Source organism: Thalia democratica, unplaced genomic scaffold, assembly GCF_965202585.1.
Source record: "Thalia democratica unplaced genomic scaffold, ktThaDemo2.hap1.1 HAP1_SCAFFOLD_336, whole genome shotgun sequence".
Taxonomy (NCBI): domain Eukaryota; kingdom Metazoa; phylum Chordata; class Thaliacea; order Salpida; family Salpidae; genus Thalia; species Thalia democratica.
The window spans coordinates 26020-34280 of NW_028139420.1; the positions used below are offsets into that span (position 1 = coordinate 26020).

The window sequence follows — 8261 nt, forward strand, 5'->3', positions numbered from 1 at the left end:
AAATCAAAGACGACTCATATATAGTACCTAGATTGTAAATTTTAGCTATACTGCAATAAGTGAGAACATTTTCTTTAGTCATTTTGTTTATTATAAAAGTGGACATCTTTAGTCTTTTATCTTTATTTAACATTACCTTATTATTTTCTAAAGCTGCCAATAGTTCATTTTTTTCGATCTGTATTTCATCTAAAGAAAAAAAAAAGTTTGTACAAATCTATATGCAAAATTATATCTATTTAGAATATTTATGAAAATCTTAATTTTCTAGTAATAATTTAATGCTATCTGAACATCTTTAACTTTTATTTATTCTATTCACTAGTATAACACTTAAAAATTATTTTTAAAATTTATAAATTACTTTATTAGAGCTATAAAAGGCTTAATCATTAATTTAAGACATTTATTTTATAAAGAAATAAACCACTTGCAAAAGTAGCTTTTAATTACAATAGTTTAAAAGATAAAAATATTGTTTTTGTCTCAGTACGTTTAAAACTGTTTGATAATCTGATTACTTCATAACTATCTAAATTAATAATAATTAGTTCGTTTACTACTTTATAACTGTTATGATTATTTTGAAAGTTGATTTTTGTATTGTTTGCTTATTTAGTCTTTTAAAAGGGTAAGAACTTCTTCTTTAATTTTTTTAAATAAAATATATTATTTAATAACATCATTAAAGGTAGATTTTTGTAATGTAAATATACACTTTTTATTAAAAATTGAAACTAAAATTAAATTGATTAATGCTTTGGTATTAGTAATTACGACCTAAAAAATTGTTTAAACATGTAAATTTAAGAAAAAAGGATTTTTTCTTCCTAACCTTGTTTAGAAACTTCATTAGAACATTTTGAAAAATTTTCTTCGAAATATTTTTGTGCATTTTTCTTAAAACTCTCGACCAAATCATACATGGCTGGAAATTATATATATTTTTACTAATAAAAAAATCTGAAAAAATTAATTTATATTTTGTATCTCTGAAAAATTTTTAATAGGCAATTAAGAAAAAATGCAGATATAAAATGTTAAATCTATTAATTATGCCTCAGTTTTAAACTAAAAGTTTATACTCTTGAAACATATAAAATATGTAAAAGTTGAGGTAATAGTAAAATTTAGTATCTTAAGTATTTTTCGATCAGGATTTTAGGTTTGTTATCATAAATTTTGTTAACCAATAAACTTCCTTTTTAACAATCAAATCAATCTTATGACAAATAGGTGTCCTCAAACCATATGTCGTAAAAAAGAGGTCATTGTACTATAAAGACTAAGTACATAACTGTCAGGTTAGAAATAATTAAATCCTTGCAAAGCTGTTGCCGGTTTATAATTAAACTTGATCATTATTTAAAAGCTTTTAAAAGGGGCTGGTTAGTAGGAGTAAACGACTTTTAAGTCTCACATTCTATAACGACAACTCAGCTATATTCAATTTTTTAACCATTTTTATGATGTAAAAATGCAGTTCATTTGGCCACTTAAAATTATCTAAAGATGATATTATTTAATTTGTATCATTTCTGCAAAGCACTATGACTAGATTTAATAAGGAAAAAAAACAAAGTAATATTATCTTTTAAATTTGATAACAAAACAACAATAAGATAATTTATTTTAATTTTAAACTATATAATTTATTATAATTAAATTGAAGATTGAATAAAAAATATTTGTGGCCCTACTGACTGTAATTTAGATTTTTTTTAAAACTTCACAAGTTGTCATTCTTTGAGTGCGAGAAAATAGAACCTAGCCTTACAGCAAACTAGCCTGAGTCAGTTAGTTTTAATGAAAACATAAAATATTGATGTGCTAAAACTTGACGACAACTTGACGCTTACTACTTTGACTTGAATGAAACACTAAAAGTAACAACAGAATAACAGTAGTACTTAAAGATATAGTTTTTTAATTAGTGTTTGATTTTCAAAAAAGGTCACCTAGCCTGAGCTATGCTGTATGACAACAAAGCAACCCAGTAACAAGCAACAATTGCCACTTTTAAAAACACTTTTAATTTTTACATAACAAACAAAAGTTTAGACTTATTTGGTCTTTTAGTGAGTTTTAGTTTCTTGTTTATATAAAATTTTCAGCCATTAATTTTTTTTTCTATATCTAAAAGTTAAAGGAGCTTTTGTAAAGTTTGAAATCTTTAGAATAAAAAACCTAAGAAAAGGTTGCAAAAAAATTTTAGATGTTTTCCAAAAAAAAACCCTTTATATACACATCTATATTAATTGTATTACAAAACAGTTCATACCACTTTCAAGATGAAATAGCTTCACTGAATTTTAGTAGTTAACTAAAAATTTGTGTTTGAATAAATTACTTAGAATTTACAAGTACAATTTTAAATTTTTATTATTAATTTAAGTTAAATTTGTTAAAAAAAATCCTTAATAATCCTTATTGGTTCAACTATTGGGTAAATAGTATTAGTTGAATATTCTCCACAATAGCAGTGGACTACTAAATTTTTTAAATAAATCTATGACTTATTTTAAATAAACCTATCTTGGTTATATTAAGTTGAGTTAACAAAAACTGTAACTACTAGTACTTTTACTTTCCCGTTTTATACAAGATTTACAACTTATTTATTTTTAGGTCTTTTTATTCATAATTTTTTTGATTTTTTTTATACAAATTTAAATATAAAAGAGAAACATTTTCAAATGTATATATTAAACCAAAACGTACTTAAAATGTATTTTAAAATAAATGTAACTCAAAAGAGTATTTTTATTTTTCATTGATATAACTTATTGTATTAATATTAGGCATATTTTTTACTTAATATATTTTAAAAGGTTTTAAAACAAAACTTGTAAGTTTTTGTTTTTACTTGAATATAATATTCCATAGTTTTCTTTTTTTACTTTTGTTTTTAAATCAATTTAAATCTAGTGTTATTATTATAGCTTGATTTTTCAAATAAATAATATCTAAGTTTTCAGGTGAAATAGCCACCTTATTAAACTTATGATTTTTGCTTTGATTTAAAATTTAAATTTTTTAAAGTAAATTTTAATTTTCATAATAAAAACAGAGTTTAAAGCACGGTGAAAAGTGATTGATACATCTCTAGATTGATCATAGGTTTTTATCATTAATTGCTTTTAAAATTTAAACAAAAATTCATAAAAACTATTTTAAAGCATTATACAAGTAAAAACTTTGTATTGTAATTTAAAGAGACAGTGTTTATAAAATACTAAAAACTCACAGTAAATAAAAAAGTATTAATTCAAACAAAAAAAATATTTCATTTGTGAAATTGTTCAATATATTTTCGCAAAGGTAATTATTTTTTACTTAAACATACTAGAGCTAACAAAATCTATCATATTAATCATAAAATAAACAAATAAAATCATTGAAATTTTCCTATTTTAAAAACTGTCGCCACTGGAGGTAGTATCATCTGATTCTTAATCGTTATTGGCTGAAATTTCATCCAATTATCCACCAACTTCATTGGTCGAAACTCCATCAATCTCATTCAACACAAACCAGTCAATGTGATTGGTTGAAATACAGATGTTGATAGGAATTGACACTTGGTGGCAGTATTGTCTTGTTGCTTGGCTACCTGTGAAGAGTTAATGTAAAATGGGCGTTTGAATACAATAATTTATGTACAGTATAACTGTAAGAAATGAACGATAAAACTTGGTGACTTTAACGAAACAGTTAAATATTTAGATTACGTTGACCACTAATTATGATATGTGAACTATAAATCAAAATCTAACGAAACTCAAACTCAAAAGCTTTGAACTGAAACATTTTTGGCAATTTTTAAAACATAATCATTAAACGCGATTGAATCCAGAAAAAGTGCGGCCTGTTAAGGGGTAAATGAGGACCAGCTTAGGTGGTTTTATCAAAATAAAAACAATTTCTGAATACAGTAGTACTACATGAATTTACAACCAGCATCTATAGTTATATATATTGCAACATTAAGTTTAAATATTTATAAAACCTACTCTTTGATCTCATGGGATTTCCAGAATGTAAGAGATGATCTGATGCAAATTGACATCTTCCGGCTTCTTAGAAATAATTCCCTGTTTAGTAAAAATATAAACTTATTATAAAAACAAGTTAACAATACTCTACCACGTAATTCTTATTAAAACTTTTATTCAAATATGAGCTTGTACTTTTTAGCTTAAAAAATAAAAATTTTTGTACATCATTGCTAGCATGTATGTTAAAAGTATTAATTATGTTCACACAGCAGATAAGCATAAATACACATACTTACACACGTATTGCATATACATTGGGGAGCTATAAAAAGGTGTTATTTTTTTAGTTTTTAGCTGTATTTTTTTATATTCATGAATTATCATAAGAGCACCTTGGGCAAAGTGATTCGAATAAACTCTTAGAGAGACTTGGCTTGGTTTTTTCTGAAAACACCCCGATGTAAACTGTATGGGACTATAAAAATTCGAATTTAAAGTTGAAGTTGCTTAAGATGTGGCAATTATCACAAAGAAACATTTTAGGGAATTTAATTTGATTTGAAGAAAGTTTCACAGATGCACTTATGTTTTTTTTTAAAAAACTTAAAGCTAACAAAAAATAAGAAATTACAGTAAGTTAAAATAAAAGCTTCTGTGAAACTTTCTTTAAGTATTTTTAAATTCTGCACAATGAATTTTTGTTATAACTACCACATGTGAAACTAATTTAGACTTGAAACTTCAAAACTATATTTTTAAGTTCTATACTTTTATGCTAAGGTTGTTTTCAAAAAATAAGCCAAGCTATAAGTCTATTCAAATCAATTCAAACTTTGCCACATATGGTCTTACGATATTCAATGTATACAAAAATGTAGAGCTGAAAACTCAACAAACCTGATTACTTTTTAACAAGCATATGGAATATATGTATTTTAAATACGTGTGGCTTTCAGATGGTTAAAATCTGCCACACACAAAATTTATTTAAGATTGTGGGTAAAGTGTATTGCCACAACTGACCTTGTTTTCAAAGCTGCTATAAAGACAACTACTTTGCAAATTTAATAATTTTAGCTGTTTGACTTAATTTGTAAATTATAATTTAAGACAATCGAAGTGTAAGAGGTAAAGAAATTATAGCTCCTAGATTTAAAAAAATCATTTAGCCAAAATTCTAAAATACTTTTTTTTGATTGTAATTACATTGAAAACTTACAAAAACAAGCAAACAAATTACTTGTTAGTCTAGCCAACTTTAAATCAAATGTATAAAATTTACAACAAGTTACACTTAAACATGTTTAAAACAAATAAACTAGCTTCATAAAGAAATAAGAAACAGCATTTCTGGGTGTTTTCTGATGTATTCCTCCTTTTGTAGTCTCTGCCATATCTATAAAGTTTTAATGTTAAAGTTTACTTTAACTGTACTTAAAAGTACTTTAAATTACTCAAATGTAAATAAAACATCATTGAAAATAATTTTTGTTCTTAGGAATAAAATTGTTTGTTAAATGTAAAAGAAAACTGCAAAATTTATGGTAATGCTTTTGCTTAAGCATAAACACCTAAAAAGTTAAACTTTTAGTGTGGTAAACAGAAAAAGTTAAATATTTATTCTACCAAAAATTACTTAAAAATCTTTTATCACTTTTAACTTAAATAAGTCTGCAATAAAAATGAATATTAATTTACTAATGGTTGTTATAAATTGTACAATGCAAATAGTTAACAATCAAAGTGCAACAAAAGCTTTAAAAAGTTAGACTGTGGGTTTTTTATCATCAACCCTCTGTTTAACTATCTATATTCAGGCCAATGTTACTTCATTGCACAATTGACTATTAAGTTTTCTAACAAACAGCTATGTTTGAGAATTTCAGGTATTGTTTCACCAATCAAACTTATTTCGAATACTTTTTAACCAGTCAAAAATTTCTATAACTTCTTAAGGCTATTTGAGGTCTAACTGTTTTATTTAAAAATTTAATTACCAATTACTGGTAAATTATATACTATTTTTAACTAATTTAACTTATTACTATTTTTGTTCTTCTTACTATCACTGTTAATCCTTACCGTTAGTTGGTAACTATTTTTCTTTATATTATTAAAGTTGTTTCTTTATTTCCTTTATGTTTTTTAGTATCACTGTTACCCCTTACCCTTATATGGTGGTTACTTTATAAATAATATTTTTTATTCTTGTGGAAAATTGTCACTTATGCAAAATTGACCCTTGGTGAAAAATTGTGCAATTGTAAATTTCGTGCAAAAGTGACCCATCATCAGGCACATATGTTTTGTGCTAAAAATTCCCTTAGTGCAAAAGTGACTTTTTGTGTATATTTGACCTTTATTCAAAATTTTCATTGTGCATATTTGACTCATACCACACCTTATGAAAACATATAGAGATTATTTTTTATTAGCAATTTTTAGAAAACTAAAACAGCTAAAATACATATTTTCCTTGTTTTTTGTGCTAATGAAATCAACTTTCAAAATAAAAATTGTATGATCATAAAATGCCATACTGTTGTATTAAGAAAACATAATAATGTAAGCATTTTATGACTGATATTTCCAAAAATCTAGAAAACTATTTAAGGTCATACCAGCCATAAGGGGGTAAACATTGCTTATTACAGGTGAATCTTATAATGAAGACTTTTATCTTAGCTATCAAACATTTTAGATAAAAAAAAAAACACTTTTTAGGTATAAGCAATCAAAGTTTGTGAGCTCAATACGTTGCTTATAAAACAAGTTATCAAAAAAAAGTTAAAAAAATATTCTTCTTTATTTTTACTTATCTTCTTCACATTTTTACAGATAGTTCATTACTAACATTTGAATCTTATTAAAGCAAAAACTGTTTAAATTTGAAAAAATTAAAACATTTTTTAACATAATTTAAACTGTTTTTGATTTTTCTATTTAAGACAATTATTTTTAAATTCTATATAACTGGCTTGTGACAATGTTAATTTTAAAACTTAACAGGTTCTAAATAAAAGCCAATCAATGTTAGTTTTTGTAAAAAACTATTGGACCTTTCGCTTACATTACAATTTTTCCAATATTAAAACTACTCTTACAAATAATTTCTATTAATTTAAAAAATTAGATTGTATAAGTTAAAAGTACTTACAAAATCACACCCTCGAAATCTAAATAACAATTATTATTTGCAATTTTGGTTATCCCTTTCAAGTGTAACATATTGAAATCTCAAACTTTGATTAGTTGCACTTAAGTTAATTGTAAAACAGCTTAAAAGGAAATTAAATTTTACTTAAAAAACCAACAAAAAATCAAGCTTTATAAAAATACTTTACCCTTCTATAACTTAAAAATGGACTAATTTCAACAGTAGCATCTTGCAATGACAACTTATGTTATCTCAGTAAATAGGCTTAACAATATTTATTCAAAATTAGTTAATTAGTAAAATACAAGTAATGTAAAAAAAATTCTTGGTAGTTTAAAAAAAAATTGCAAATTAAGGTCTAAAATTTTAACCAAAATAATAAATAAAAATGCTAAAATATAAAACTTATTAAAAGCTCTCGTAATTACGTTTAACAGTGCAATTACAATTTATCTTAACAATTAGTACAGTTATTTAAGAAACCAGTTTAAAGCATTGTAAAAAATGTAAACAAATTAAGAGAAAATTAATTAAATTTTCACTTAAACTAAAAAAAATTTACTCGGAATGTAGTCAGTTTAACTTGTTGATCATCAGATTAAGCTCCCAAATTGTATTTATTTGGCTGCTAATCAAGGGGCCTCCTTGCCTCCAAATTTAAGTGTTTTATAAGTGCTGCAATTTAGTTTACTATTATGACGTGATAATACTACTAGAGCTAACATTCAAACTTTTCCAGAACTGGTTTAGTTTTCAAAAATGTCTTTATGTAAATTAAGTTAGTTTAAAATTATTTCAAAATAATGTTATTTAAAATTTGACTTAAAGATGTTTATCTAAACTTATAAAGTTTCTTTGATACTTGACTTAACTCTTAAGTTTTTTATAAAATGAATGTATAACAGATCTTTTATACTTGATTTTTATTTCAACTGTATCATAAAAGTTTCTAATTAAAACACTTTTTGTTTAAGATGAGATGCATGACAATTACTTTTATAAATTGAATAAGTTTGACAGTCTCAACAAAACAAGTTTTATAAATGGACATGACATCAAAAAAACAAGTTGCATTAATTATTTTAAAGAAAATAGAAGTTTGTAAA

The 8261-nt window shown here is 24.3% G+C and overlaps 1 long non-coding RNA gene across 1 annotated transcript; it reads right to left on the minus strand.

Annotated features, from left to right (window-relative positions):
- Positions 1-3413: 3413 nt before the first annotated feature.
- On the minus strand, positions 3414-7832 carry LOC145846199 (uncharacterized). The gene is made up of 4 exons (XR_014370657.1): positions 7718-7832; positions 5322-5394; positions 4010-4094; positions 3414-3609 (listed from the first exon to the last, which is right to left on the minus strand). It is a non-coding gene; the product is annotated as an uncharacterized LOC145846199 (long non-coding RNA).
- Positions 7833-8261: the final 429 nt, after the last annotated feature.